The sequence below is a fragment of the Macaca fascicularis genome, chromosome 9 (genome assembly GCF_037993035.2).
Source record: "Macaca fascicularis isolate 582-1 chromosome 9, T2T-MFA8v1.1".
In the NCBI taxonomy this organism is placed as follows: domain Eukaryota; kingdom Metazoa; phylum Chordata; class Mammalia; order Primates; family Cercopithecidae; genus Macaca; species Macaca fascicularis.
In genome coordinates, this window is record NC_088383.1 from 138,948,974 (window position 1) to 138,965,248 (window position 16,275).

The following is a 16,275-nucleotide window of genomic DNA, read 5'->3' on the forward strand; positions in this document are numbered from 1 at the left end:
AACCCCTTCGTGCTGGAGCTCTGAGAAGGAAAGGCATGTTTTCCTGAGTCCTGAGCTCTTCTGAGAAGTCCCCCAACCACACTCTTCTGAACCATGCAAACCCCTCGCAGCACCTCAGAGCCACTCTGGCCTTCAGAGGAGCCAGTCACACCAGATGTGGCTTGATCTCCAGAGGTGGTGAGGGGCAGTGGTCAGGAAGAAGGGACTCGTGGCAATTCATCCCTCATCCATCCCTCCTGCTGGATAGAGAACAGCTCTGGACAGGCCCTGTGTGTCCCGTTTGTATCTACTCCCTCCCACTCACAGCACCTGACAGTCTCCCATTCACATACCTTCAGTCCAGCATGCCTGCTTACCATAAATGTTCCAGGGAGAGTTAGGTCTGATTGGCTCACATGACCAGCCAGGAACCAAGTGTGGTGGCCTCAGAAGGATGGGCTTCTTTGACAGACCAGCATCTGTCCTGGACTGGCTGCTGAGGAGTGATCCCCAGAGGAAAGGAAGTGGGGCAATGAGATGCATCCACCTCAGCAACTCACCGAGGGGCTTAGAAAAGCTGTTCTCTCTCTGGGTCTCTTTTCTTATTTGTAAAATGGAAGGCTTCACCCCTCCATGAGTCATGCGGTTTCTATCAATACTAAAATTTCGTTATTTAATTATGGCTACGGCAGCCACTGCAGGGGTTTCTTTAGTTGTATTTGTGGGACAGATGCTTCCCTTGCATCTTAATATGGCTGGGTCCCTCCACGGAGTGTGAGTGGAAGTCCCACGGAGCGTGAGTGGAAGTCCCACGGAGAGTGAGTGGAAGTTCCACGGAGCGTGAGTGGAAGTTCCACAGAGCGTGAGTGGAAGTCCCACAGAGCGTGAGTGGAAGTCCCATGGAAAGTGAGTGGAAGTCCCACAGAGCGTGAGTGCAAGTTCCACGGAGAGTGAGTGGAAGTCCAAGTCCCACGGAGAGTGAGTAGAAGTCCCACAGAGCGTGAGTGGAAGTCCCACGGAGCGTGAGTGGAAGTCCCACGGAGAGTGAGTGCAAGTCCCACAGAGAGTGAGTGGAAGTTCCACGGAGAGTGAGTGGAAGTCCCACGGAGAGTGAGTGCAAGTCCCACGCAGAGTGAGTGCAAGTCCCACGGAGCGTGAGTGGAAGTCCCACGGAGAGTGAGTGGAAGTCCCACGGAGCGTGACTGGAAGTCCCACGGAGCGTGAGTGGAAGTCCCACGGAGCGTGAGTGGAAGTCCCACGGAGCGTGAGTGCAAGTTCCACGGAGCGTGAGTGGAAGTCCCACGGAGCGTGAGTGGAAGTTCCACGGAGCGTGAGTGGAAGTCCCACAGAGCGTGAGTGCAAGTTCCATGGAGAGTGAGTGGAAGTCCAAGTCCCACGGAGAGTGAGTGGAAGTCCCACGGAGCGTGAGTGGAAGTCCCACGGAGCGTGAGTGGAAGTCCCACGGAGAGTGAGTGCAAGTCCCACGGAGAGTGAGTGGAAGTCCCACGGAGCGTGAGTGGAAGTCCCACGGAGCGTGACTGGAAGTCCCATGGAGAGTGAGTGGAAGTCCCACGGAGCATGATTGGAAGTCCCACGGAGAGTGAGTGGAAGCTCCATGTGTCCCGTCTGGGTTGGGCTCTGAGACGAGGCATGACTTTTCCACTCACTCTTTCTCTTTCCCTTAGCTGGAAGCTGAGGTCTCAAAAGCCCAAAGCGCAGGGGACATCAGAGTCCCAGATGGAATAAACTGGGACCCCTTGGTCACTGCGTGGAGGAATGCTGCTCACTGAGCAAACTCTCAGAGGACTGTTATGTGAGTGAGCAGTAAACTTCTGTTTCCAGCCACTGAAATTTTGGAGATTATTTGTTTATAACAACTCATGAAATGCTCATGGTGACCAGCTTTAAGTGGCCTAAAGAAGACCAGGCATGGTGGCTCACGCCTGTAATCCTAACACTTTGGGAGGCTGAGGCAGGTGGATCACCTGAAGTCAGGAGTTAGAGACCAGCCTAGCCAACATGGTGTAACCCCATCTCTACTAAAAATACAAAAATCATCTAGGTGTGGTGGCAAGCACCTATAGTCCCAGCTACTCAGGAGGCTGAGGCAGGAGAATCGGCTTGAACCCAGGAGGCAGAGGTTGCAGTGAGCCGAGATTGCGCCACTGGACTCCAGCCTGGGTAACAGAGCGAGACAGGAAGAGAGGGAGAGAGAGAGAGAAGAGAGAAACAGAGAGTGAGAGAGAAGAAAGAAAGAAAGAAAGAAAGAAAGAAAGAAAGAAAGAAAGAAAGAAAGAAAGAAAGAAAGAAAGAAAGAAAGAAAGAAAGGAGGGAGGGAGGGAGGGAGGGAGGGAGGGAGGGAAGGAAGGAAGGAAGGAAGGAAGGAAGGAAGGAAGGAAGGAAGGAAGGAAGGAAGGAGAAAGAAAGAAAGAAAGAAAGAAGGAAAGAAAGAAAGAAAGAAAAGGAAAAGAAAAGAAAAGGGAGGGAGAGAAAGGGAGGGAGGGAAGGAAGGAAGGACGGAAGGAAGGAAGGAGAAAGAAAGAAAGAAAAGGAAAAGAAAAGAAAAGGGAGGGAGAGAAAGGGAGGGAGGGAAGGAAGGAAGGAAGGAGAAAGAAAGAAAGAAAGGAAAGGAAAAGAAAAGAAAAGGGAGGGAGAGAAAGGGAGGGAGGGAAGGAAGGAAGGAAGGAAGGAAAGAGAGAAAGAAAGGAAGGAAGGAAGGAAAGAAGGAAGGGAGGGAGGGAGGGAAGAAGGAAGGAAGGGGAGAAAGAAAGGAAAGGAGGGAAGGAAGGAAGAAGAGAAAGAAAGGAAGGAAGGAAGGAAAGAAGGAAGGAAGGGAGGGAGGGAAGAAGGAAGGAAGGGGAGAAAGAAAGGAAAGGAGGGAAGGAAGGAGAGAAAGAAAGGAAGGAAGGAAACAAAGAAGGGAGGGAGGGAAGAAGGAAGGAAGGGAAGAAAGAAAGGGAAGGAAGGAAGGAAGGAAGGAAGGAAGGAAGGAAGGAAGGAAGGAAGGAAGGAAGGGAGGGAGGGAGGGAGGGAGGGAGGAAGGGAGAGAGGGAGGGAGGGAGAGAAAGAAGTGCCCCTTAGGCCAGAAAATTCTGCTTTGAAAACTTGAATGAGCTCTCTGTGCAAAGGATGGGACCCTCAGTGTAACATTATGGACGCCCCAGTCCACCCTGCATAAGGAAAAGGCTCCCTGAGGAACCTGCCATGCACTGTCATGCTGGGATGATGGCACAAAAGGCAGCAGCTTATTTTAAAAAGTGCAGAATTTTGTTTTATTTTAATTATAAATAGTACCTGCTAATAATAAGCATTTCGGGAATTACAAAAAAGAATGGAGATAAAAACCAAGTCACTGTTAACTTTTTGGTGTATTCCCATCCAGCCTTTTAAAAATACATTTGTAGATAAATACTTTTTTTATAATTCGGTGTGTATTGTATATACCCACAATGTTTAAAAAGTAACAAGAAGAGACTTCCACTTCCAGAAAGATGGAGTGGATGTTCTTTTCCCTATTCTAACTGCTAAGTACAGTTAAAAGCCCTGGACATTATGTGTGAAACAAACATGAGAAGACAGTAAAAGGTGGAAGGAGAAGGAAGACAAGCTAGGGAACTTGAAACCCAGTGAACAACACAGTGGCGATTTCTTGGCTTTTCTTTTTGCCTCAACACAGAGATGAAGAAGTCAGCAACCCAGAAATGCCAAGGGCACAAATTCAAAAACAAAACAAAACAAAACATAAAAAAAAATAAAAAAACAAAAAACCCTGCTATCTTTGGCCAGAAGACTGGAAGAGAAGATGTTTAGTAAGATAGAAAACTTTTAGATAATAACAGCTCTAGGCCGGGCGCGGTGGCTCAAGCCTGTAATCCCAGCACTTTGGGAGGCCGAGACGGGTGGATCACGAGGTCAGGAGATCGAGACCATCCTGGCTAACACGGTGAAACCCCGTCTCTACTAAAAAATACATAAAACTAGCCGGGCGCGGTGGCGGACGCCTGTAGTCCCAGCTGCTCGGGAGGCTGAGGCAGGAGAATTGCGCGAACCCGGGAGGCGGAGCTTGCAGTGAGCTGAGATCCGGCCACTGCACTCCAGCCTGGGCGACAGAGCGAGACTCCGTCTCAAAAAAAAAAAAAAATAATAATAATAAAATAAAATAACAGCTCTACTCCAGCCAAACACCACTGAAAAACTGTGGTCCCACCCCATCCATGCCAACAAGAACCAACTGGGGAAATTAGACTTTCACCCTTGGGAGGCTGTAAGGCAGCACCCCAGGACCCTACAGGGTGGTATCCAGGAAGGCCTAGTGGACAGTCAGAACTTCCACCCCCACCCAGCAGTAATGCGGCCATGCGCCACCCCATAGTGTCAGCTGAGGCCTTGTGGGGAGCAGTAAGGAAACTCTCCTACCACTCCCAGTCAGGCAGTTATCAGTGGAGGCTCGGTGGGCAGCCAGACCTCCCACACCCACCCAGCAGTAAAGAGGACTTTTCCTTACTGGGTGTCAATGGAGGTGAGTGGTGAGCCAGGACTGCCACCCCTACCAGGTAGTAACAAGACAATACCTTCCCTTCCTCTGCCAGAACAGCATCAGGGAATGCCAACTCAAACAGGAAGTTTGAATAAGATGTAGAGTCTTATAACATAATAACAAAATGTCCAGGTTTCAGTAAAAAAGTCACTTGTCATACCAAGACCCAGAAATATCGCAAATGGAACAGAAAAAGACAGCCAATGGATGCCAGCACTGAGATGATGAGACGTTTGAACGGCCTAGCAGAGATTTGAAAGCATTCATCATAGGAATGCTTCAATAAGCAATTGAACAAATTAAGAAATAGAAAGTATCAGGAAAGATAGAAGATTCAGCAAAGAAATAGAAGATCCAAAGAAGAACCAAATGTAAATTTTAGAGATAAAAAAATACGATAACTGAAATTAAAAACTCAATGTATGGGCTCCACAGCAGAATAGAGAAGCCAGAGGAAAGAATCAGTGAATTTGAAAAGAGAACAATAAAAATTACCCAATCTAGGCTGGACGTGGTGGCTCAGGCCTATAATCCCAGCACTTTGGGAGGCTGAGGCGGGCGGATCACGAGGTCAGGAATTTGAGATCAGCCTGACCAACAGGTGAAACTCGTCTCTACTAAAAATACAAAAATTAGCCAGGCGTGGTGGCACGCACCTGTAATCCCAGCTACGCAGGAGGCTGAGGCAGGAGAATCACTTGAATCCGGGAGGCGGAGGTTGCAGTGAGCCGAGATCATGTCACTGCACTGCAGCCTGGGTGTCAGAGTGAGACTCGATCTCAAAATAAATAAATAAATAAATAACCCAATCTAAAATAGAAAAGAGATTTTTAAAAATGAATGGAGCCCCAGGAACATGTGAAATTATAATAAAAAATTCAGTAATCATGTTATTGAAGTCCCAAGGGGAGAAGAATGAGGCCAGAGTTGAAAAAATACTCAGAGAAATAATGGCTGAAAAATTCCCAAATTTGGCAAAAGACATAAATCTATAGATTCAAGAAGTTAGACAAACCCCAAACCAAATAAATTCAAAGAAATCCACACTAAGGCACATCACAATTAGACCTCTGAAAACTAATGACAAAGGGAAGCATCATGAAAGCAGTGAGAGTGTGAAGACACCTTACCCACAGGAAAAAGGCAATTTTAATGACAGCGTATTTCTCATCAGAAACCATAGAAGTCAGAAGGATCTGACACAAAATAGTTCAAGTGCTAGAAAAAAGAGACTGTTAACCCATATCCCTATATCTTGAAAAAATGTTCTGCAAAAATATAGAGAAAATAAAGATGTTTTCAGATGGACAACTAAGATAATTTGATTCTTTAACACCCATCTTAAAGGAATAGCTAAAGGAAGTTCCCTAAAAAAGGGGGGAAAAAAAAAGAAAGAACTTTAGAACAAATAGATAAATTGATTCATGGAGAAACACACAGTTACCTCAGTGAAATTCTAAAAAGGGTTTCAAGTAACCCACAAGAAGGTGGAATAAATAAAAGACATAAATAAAAAACAGAGAAAATAAACTGAGAGCAAAAAATAAAATAGCAGACTGAAGCCCAGACATATTAAAAACTGCATTAAATGTAAATGGTCTAAATACATTAATAAAAGAGAGAGATGCAGAGTGGATTAAGACTCAACTATATCCTGTCTATAAGATGCTCACTTTAAATATAATGATATAGGTAGATTGAAAGTAAAAGGATGAAAAAAGATATATAGACTTTAATCGAAATAAAGCAAGATTGGAGGAGAGGTTAGGAAAATGACTGATAGGAGGACTAAATTGCAGTTTCCACTTACATGGACAGAGCAGCATGTGGAGACTTAGTAAAGGTTTGCTTCAAGAACTACCATAGGAACATACCAGGAAAGCGGAGACAATCCATAGACTCTTTGAAGGAAGCGGATTGGTCCTGCAGGCCCTGGGAGACAGCCCAAAAACTGTGAGTGCCCCAAGTGTGAAAGGGGGATTGTTTGCCCCTGAACACACATTCACATATTCTCACTGGGGAACCTGAAGGTCCAGATAACGAGAGAAGGATTTGACCTTACCCGGAGCTGAGACAATTTTAGAGAACTGACTGAAATACAGGGGTAGAAGAAGCAGTGGGAGGAGCCCTGTGGGCTCTCTCAGTCCCAAGGGAAGCCATTTCTGACTTTTATCTTGCAGAGGTCCTTGGGGAGGGCTGCCAGAGGAACTGGGAAAAGATCACAGGGAGAAGAAAACCTCCAGCTGAACTTTGTAACAATTTTAACCCTGTGAAGTTTTCTGGACAGAACTTGGGGGAGGGGGTGAATCTAGAGTGCAGATATAGCACAGAAGCTGCAGCAGGCAGGGAGGAGTGAAACTTAAAAGTCCTGCTTGCTTTCACAGCCCTAAAAGGTAGCCTGGGGCAAGTTCTCAGCCCTGCTCACCTGCTGCATGGAAATAAACTCAGTGCTGTTGGGGGAAGGGGCACTGTGGGAATGAGACCAGCATTTTGGGCTGTGTGGGAGCTGGGTGAGGCCAGTAACTGCCAGCTTTCCTCCACTTCCCTGGTGAGCTGCATGACACAGTAGAGACAGCCATAATACCCCTGGGAACATATCTCCATTGGCCTGAGAACTATAACCCATCTTCCACAGCAGTTGCTGCAAGCCCTGCCCAAGGAGACCCTGAGCTCAGACATGCCCAATCCTGCCCCCACCTGATGGTTTTTCTCTACCCATTCTGGTAGCTAAAGACAAATGACATATTCTCTTGGGAGCTCTAAGGCCCCACCTACCCCATAATACCACAGCTGATGCTGTCTTGAAAGTGCCACCTCCTGGTGAGAGGCCAACCAGCACAAAACTAGTGCAATTAAAAGAAAACTATGACTCAGCAAGGCACGGTGGCTCACACCTGTAATCCCAGCACTTTGGGAAGCTGAGGTGGGTGGATCATGAGGTCAGGAGTTCGAGATCAGCCTGGCCAACATGGTGAAACCCCTTCTCTACTAAAAATACAAAAATTATCAGGGCATGGTGGCGGGTACCTATAATCCCAGCTACTCAGGAAGCTGAGGTAGGAGAATCCTTTGAACCCGGGAGGCAGAGGTTGCAGTGAGCTGAGATTGCACCATTGCACTCCAGCCTGGACAACCAGGCAAGACGCCATCTCAAAAGAGAGAGAGAGGAAAAAAAAAAAGACGAACAACAACAAAAAAAACTACAACTCAGTACCCTCACAGAGTCCATTTCCCTCCCCTGCCACCTCCACTGGAGCAGGCGATGCTATATATGACTGAGAGAGCTGAAGACAGTTCATATCACACAACTGTGCAGACAAGCCCAGAGCCCAATAGCTCTGCTAGGTGGCAAGGTCCAGAAAAGAAATAATCACAACCATTCAGCTCTCAGGAAGCCACATCCCTAGGAAAAGGGGGAGAGCACTACATCAAGGGAACACCCCATGGGACAGAAGAATCTGAACAGCAGCCCATGAGCTCCAAATCTTCCCTCTGACATAGTCTGGCCAAATGAGAAGGAACCACAAAAACAATTCTGGTAATACGACAAAAGAAGGTTCTTTAACATCCCCAAAATATCACACTAGTTTACCAGCTAGTGTGAAATAAAGGACGCACTTAGAGAAATGCAAAATGTACTAAAAAGTCTCAGCAATAGAATCAAACAAGCAGAAGAAAGAACTTCAGGCTGGGCATAGTGGCTCAGGCCTGTAATCCCAACACTTTGGGAGGCCGAGGCAGGTGGATCACTTGAGGTCAGGAGTTCAAACCAGCCTGGCCAACATGGCAAAACCCCATCTCTACTAAAAATACAAAATTTAGCCAGGCATGATGGCACATGCCTGTAATTCCAGCTACTCAGGAGACTGAAGTGGGAGAATTGCTTGAACCCAGGGTGGCGGAGGTTGCAGTGAGCCGAGATCGCATCACTGCACTCCAGTCTGATGACAAAGCAAGACTCTGTCTCAGGAAAACAACAACAACAAAAAACTTCAGAGCTCAAAGACAAGGTTTTCAAATTAACCCAATGTAACAAAGACAAAGAAAAAAAAAATGTTTTAATGAACAAAGCCTCCAAGAAGTTCGGGATTATGTTAAATGGCCAAACCTAAGAATAATTGGTGTCCTTGAGGAAGAAGAGAAATTTAAACGTTTGGAAAACATATTTGAGAGAATAACCGAGGAAAACTTCCCTGGCCTTGCTAGAAATCTAGACATCCAAATCCAAGAAGCTCAAATAACACCTGGGAAATTTATCACAAAAAGATCATCACCTAGGCACATAGTTATCAGGTTGTCTAAAGTCAAGACAATGAAAGAATCTTAAGAGCTGTGAGGCAAAAGCACCAGGTAACCTATAAAAGAAAACCTATCAGATTAAAAGTGGACTTCTCAGCAGAAACTCTATAAGTTAGATGGGATTGGGGCTCTATCTTCAACCTCCTTAATCAAAACAATTATCAGCCAAGAATTTTGTATCCAGTGAAACCAAGCTTCATAAATGAGGGAAAGATAAAGTATTTTTCAGAAAAACAAATACTGAGAGAATTCGACACTACCAAGCCAGTCTACAAGAACTGCTAAAAGGAGTTCTAAATCTTGAAACAAATCCTTGAAATACAGCAAAATAAAACCTCCTTATAGCACAAATCTCACAGGATCTATAAAATAAAAACAATTTTTTTTTTTTTAGACGGAGTCTTGCTCTGTCACCCAGGCTGGAGAGCAGTGGTGTAATCTTGGCTCACCACAACCTCCACCTCTTGGGTTCAAGCAATTCTTCTGCCTCAGCCTCCCAAGTAGCTGGAACTACAGGCGCACACCACCATGCCCGGCTAATTTTTTTTGTATTTTAGTAGAAACGGGGTTTCACCATGTTGGCCAGGTTGGTCTCGAACTCAGCTCAGGCAATCCGCCCACCTCGGCCTCCCAAAGTGCTAGGATTACAGACATGAGCCACTGCGTCTGGCCACACAGTTTTTTTAAAAAAGGTATCAGGCAACAAATAGCATGATGAATAGAATACTACCTCACATCTCAATACTAACATTGAATGTAAATGACCTAAATGCTCCACTTAAAAGATACAGAATGGCAGAATGGATAAGAATTCACCAACCAAGTATCTGCTGTCTTCAAGAGACTCACCTAACACATAAGGACTCACATAAACTTAAGGTAAAGAGGTGGAAAAAGATATTCCGTGCAAATGGACACTGAACGTGAGCAGGAGTAGCTATTCTTATATCAGACAAAACAAACTTTAAAGCAGCAGCAGTTAAAAAAGACAAAGAGAGACATTATATAATGATAAAAGGACTTGTCCAACAGGAAAATATTACAATCCTAAATATATATGCATCTAATCCTGGAGGTCCCAAATTTATAAAACAATTACAACTAGACCTAAGAAATGAGATAGACAGCAACACAATAATAGTGGGGGACTTCAGTACTCCACTGATAGCACTAGACAGATCATGAAGACAGAAAGTCAACAAAGAAAGAATGGATTTAAACTACACCCTAGAACAAATGGACTTAACAGATATTTACAGAATGTTCTACCCAACAACTGCAGAATATACATTCTACTCATAAAACAATGCAAAAGATAAATGAAACAAAAAGCTGGTTCTTTGACAATATAAATAAAATTGATAGGCCATTAGTGATATTACTCAAGAAAAGAAGAGAGAAGATCCAAATAAGCTCAATTAGAAATGAAACGGGAGATATTAATATTACAACCGATACCACTAGAAATACAAAAGATCATTGAAGGCTACTATGAACGCCTTTACACACATAAACTCGAAAACTTGGAGGAGATGTATAAATTACTGAAAATATACAACCCTCCTAGGTTAAACCAGAAGTAAAAGAAGCTCTGAACAGACAAATAACAAGCAGTGAGATTGAAATGGTAATTTTAAAATTGCCCACAAAAAATGTCCAGGACCAAATGGATTCACAACTTCATTCTATCAGACATTCAAAGAATAATTGCTACCAATCCTATGAACACTATTCCACAAGATAGAGAAAGAAGGAATCCTCCCTAAATCATTCTATGAAGTCAGTATCACCCTAACACCAAAACCAGGAAAGGACATAACAGAGGAAGAAAACTATAGACCAATATCCCTGATGAGTATAGATGCAAAAATCCTTAACAAAAAACTAGCTAACCAAATCCAACAGCATATAAAAAAAAATCCACCATTATCAAGTGGGTTTCATACCAGGGATGCAGGGATGGCTTAACATACTCAAGTCAATAAATGTGATACACCACATAAACAAAATTAACAAAAATCACACAACCATCTCAATAGATGCAGAAAAAAAAAATTTGACAAAATCCCACATCCCTTTATGATTAAAACCCTCAGCAAAATTGGCATACAAGTGACATAACTTAATGTAATAAAAGCCATCTATGACAAACCCATAGCCAACATAATACTGAATGGGGGAAAGTTGAAAGCATTCCCTCTGAGAACTGGAAAAAGACAAGGATGCCCACTCTCCCCACTTCTATTCAACACAGTGCTGGAAGTCCTAACCAGAGCAATCAGACAAGAGAAAGAAATGAAGGGCATCCAAATTGGTAAAGTCACTGTTTGTGGATGATATGATCATATACCTAGAAAACCCTGAAGACTACTCCAGAAAGCTCCTACAACTAATAAATGATTTCAGCAAAGTTTCAGGATACAAAATTAATGCACACAAATCAGTAGTTCTGCTATACACCAACAGCGACCAAGCTGAGAATCAAATAAAGAACTCGACCCCTTTTGCAATAGCTGCAAAAATAATAAAATACTTAGGAATATACCTAACCAAGGAGGTGAAAGACCTCTACAAGAAAAACTACAAAACACTGCTGAAAGAAATCATGGATCACACAAACAAATGGAAACACATCCCATGCTCATGGATGGGTAGAATCAATATTGTGAAAATGACCATACTGCCTAAAGCAATCTACAAATTCAATACAATTACCATCAAAATACCACCATCATTCTTCACAGAACTACATGGAACCAAAAAAGTGCCCACATACCCAAAGCAAGACTAAGCAAAAAGAACAAATCCAGAGGCATCACATTACCTGACTTCAAACTATACTATAAGGCCATAGTCACCAAAACAACATGGTACTGGTATAAAAATAGTCACATAGACCAGTGGAACTGAATAGAGAACCCAGAAATAAAGTCAAGTATTTACAGCTCACTGATCTTCCACAAAGCAAACAAAAACAAAAAGTGGGGAATGGACACTCTATTCAACAAATGGTGCTGGGATAATTGGCAAGCCACATGTAGAAGAATGAAACTGAATCCTCATCTCTCACCTTATACAAAAATCAGCTCAAGATGGATCAAAGACTTAAATCTAATATCTGAAACCATAAAAATTCTAGAAAATAACATCAGAAAAACCCTTCTAGACATTGATTTGCACAAAGACTTTGTGATCAAGAACCCAAAAGTAGATGCAACCAAAACAAACATAAATAGACGGTATTTAATTAAAGGAAAAAACTTCTGCACAGAAAAAAAAATCAGCAGAGTAAACAGACAACCCACATAGTGGGAGAAAATCTTCACAATCTATACATCCAACAAATAACTAACATCCAAAATCTTCAAGAAACTATCCAGAGGAATATCTATCCAGAGGAAAAGAAGTCATTATACAAAAAAGATACTTGCACATGCATATTTATAGTGGCACAATTCACAATTGCAAAAATATGGAACCAGCCCAAAGGCCCATCAATCAATGAGTGCATACAACATTGTGAGATATAGATAGATAGATAGATAGATAGATAGATAGATAGATAGATAGATCGATCGATCGATACATCAATCGATCGATCTATCCATACACCATGGAATACTACTCAGCCATAAAAAGGAATGAAATAATGGCATTTGCAGCAACCTGGATGGAATTGGAGACATTTTTCTAAGTGAAGTAACTCAGGAATGGAAAACCAAATACTGCATGTTCTCACTCATAGGTGGGAGCTAAGCTATGAGGATACAAAGGCACAAAAATAATACAATGGACTCTTGAGGACTCAGGGGAAATGGTGGGAGTCAGGTAAGGGGTAAAAGACTACACATTGGTTACAGTGTACATTGCTCAGATGACAGGTGCACCAAAATCTCAGAAATCACCACTAAATAACTTACTCAGGTAACCAAACACCACTTGTTCCCCAAAAACCCATGGAAATAAAAAAAATAAAAAATAATAATTTAAAAACAGAAAGCAAAATTGGCTATATCAATATCAGAAAAAGTAGGCTTCAGAGCAAAGAAAATTACCAGAGATCAGAGACATTATATAAAGATAAAAAAGGTCAATCTACAAGGAAGAAAGAACAATGCTAGATGTGTTTATGTTAAAAGACAGAGCTGCAAAATGTGTGAAGCAAAAACTGATAGAAATTAAAAGATAATTAGACAAATTCACAATTATATTAGGAGATTTCAACACCCCATTCTCAACAATTGATGGAACAATTATACAGAAAGTCAGCTAAGAGAAAGAAGAATTCAACCACACCATCAACCAACAATTTGATCCATTTAGGATCTACAGGACATTTATAAAACATTTCACTCAACAAGAGCATTCTATATATTGTTTCTAAATATCTATTGAACATATACCAATCTAGACCAAAAAACCTAGGCCATAAAACAGACCTCAACAGATTTAAAAGAATCAAAATCATAAGAAGTGTGTTCTAGGACCACAACAAAATCAAAATCATATTTAATGGCAAAAAAATCTTCAAATACTTGGAAACTATACAAGGTACTTCCCCCTCCCCCTCCCCGAAACGGAGTCTTGCTCTGTCACCCAGGCTGGAGTGCAGTGGCGAGATCTCGGCTCACTGCAACCTCCGCCTCCTGGGTTCAAGCAATTCTCCTGCCTCAGCCTTTTGAGTATCTGGGATTATAGGTGCCCACCACCGCACCCAGCTAATTTTTGTATTTTTAGTAGAGATGGGGTTTCACCATGTTGGCCAGGCTGGTCTCAACCTCCTGACCTCAGGTGACCTGCCCACCTCAGCCTCCCAAAGTGCTGGGATTACAGGTGTGAGCCACCATGCCCAGCTATACAAGGTACTTCTAATAAGTCCACGAGTCAAAGAGGAGATCTTGAAGGAAATAAAAAACAAATGCATTCAATTGAATGAAGATGAAAATACAACATATCAAAATTTCTAGGATACAGCTAAAGCTGTGTTGAGAGGAAAATTTATAGTATTAAATGCATACATTTGAAAAGATGCCAGATCAAATGGACATTCATAGACAAAAACATGAACATTAACCTAAGTGTCACATCTTATATAAAAATTAATTCAAAATAGGGGAAAATCTTGAGTACCTGGGGCTAGTCAAAGAGTTCATAGACATGATACAAAATCACAATCTGCATAAGGAAAAATTGACAAATTAGACTTCTTAAAATAAGAAAAAAACATTTGTCTTACAAATGATCCCACAATAAAAAGATCAAAAGATAAGTTATAGACTAGTAGAAAATATTTGCAAATTATATATCTAACAATGAATAGGTATCTAGAGTATATATAGGACTCTCAAATCTCAACAGTAAAAAAACAAATAATCTAACTAGAAGATGAGCAGAAGATATGGAGACATTTCACCAAGGAGGAGACACAGATGGAAATTAATCACATGAACATATTTAAAACAGTTAGTCATTACAGAAATGCAAATTAAAATCACTATGAAATAACACTACATTCCTATCAGAATGGCTAAAATACAAAATAATGACAACATCAAATTCTGGTGAAGATATGGAGAAACTGGATAACTCATATATGGCTGACAGGACTATAAAATGATGCAGCCATGAGGTGAAGGAAGATGGCCAAATAGAAGCCTCCAGCAATTGTCCCCCTGGCAGGAACACCAAATTGAACAACTATCCACACAAGAAAAGCACCCTTATAAGGACCAAAAATCAGGTGAGTGGTCACAGTACCTGGTATTGACATCAGATTAAGGTAAGAGGCACTGAAGAGGGAAGGAAAGACAGTCTTGAATGACAAAAGATTCAGCAATCGTGTTATTGAAGTCCCAAGAGGAAAATAATGAGGCCAGGGCTGAAAAAGTACTCAGAGAAATAAAAACTGAAAACTTCCCAAATTTGGCAAAAGATATAAATCTATAGATTCAAGAAGCAGGGCAAGCTGGGCACGGTGGCTTACTCCTGTACTCCCAGCATTTTGAGAGGCCGAGGAAGGTGGATCACTTGAGGTCAGGAGTTGAAGACCAGCCTGGCCAACATGGCAAAACCCTGTCTCTACTAAAACTACCAAAAAAAGAAAAAGAAAAAGAAAAAATTAGCCGGGCATGGTGGTGCCTGCCTGTAGTCCCAGCTACTTGAGAGGCTGAGGAACAAGAACCACTTGAACCTGGGAGGCCGAGGTTGCTCGATCATGCCATTGCACTCCAGCCTGGGCAACAGAGAGAGACTCTGTCCTCAACCCCCGAAAGAAAGAAAGAGGAAAGAAAAAGAAGAAAGAAAAGAAAAGAAAAGAAAAGAAAAGAAAGAAAGAAAGAAAGAAAGAAAGAAAGAAAGAAAGAAAGAAAGAAAGAAAGAAAGAAAAGAGAAAGAAAGAAATGGAAGGAAGGAAGGAAGGAAGGAAGGAAGGAAGGAAGGAGGGAAGGAAGGAAGGGAGGGAAAGGAAGGAGGGAGGGAGAAAGGAAGGAAGGAAGGAAAGAAAGAAGCTGGGAAACCCCAAAACAAATAAATTAGAAGAAATCTACACTAAGGCCCATCACAATTAGACCTCTGAAAACTAAAGGCAAGGGGAGCTTCTTGCTATCTTTTGATTAATGTCTATGTAATATATCTTTTTTCATCCTTCTACTTTCAACCTGCCTATATCATTATATTTGAAGTGAGTTTCTTACAGACACAATATAGTTGAGTCATGTTTTTAATCCACTCTTTTAGTCACCCTCTTTTTAATGATGTGTTTAGACCATTTACATTTACTATACCACCCCTCTCCCATCCCCTAGCAGCACTTGTGTGGCTTGGAGAGAGAATCTGTGCACTTGGGGGAAGGAAAGCACAGTGATTGTGGGACTTTGAATTGGAACTCAGTGCTGCTTTGTCACAGTGGAAAGCAACATGGGAAAGAACTTGGCTGGCACCCACAGAAGGAGCATTTAGACCAGTCCTAGTCAGAGGCAAATCATCCATCCCAGTGGTCAGAACCTGAGTTATGGTAAGCCCCACCACCACAAGCTAACATGCTCTGCAGTCCTAAATAAACTTGAGAGACAGCCTAGGCTACAAGGACTGCAATTCCTGGGCAAATCCTGGTGCTGTGCTGGGTTCAGAGCCAGTGGACTTGTGACCTAGTGAGACACCAGGCAGGGTGGCCAAGGAGTGCTTGTGCCACTCCCTCCCCTGACCCCAGGCAGTGCAGCTGCCGCAGTAAAAGTGACTTCTTCCTTCTGCTTGAGGAGAGGAGAGACCAAAGAGGACTTTGTCTTGTAACTTGGATACCAGCTCAGTTGCAGTTAAAATAGGTCACAGGCAGAGTTCTGAAGCTCCTATTCCAGGCCTTGGCTCCTGGATGACATTTCTAGACACACTGTGGGCCAAAAGGGAACTCACTGCCTTGAAGGGAAGGATCCCGTCATGGCAGGATTCATCATCTGCTGACTAAA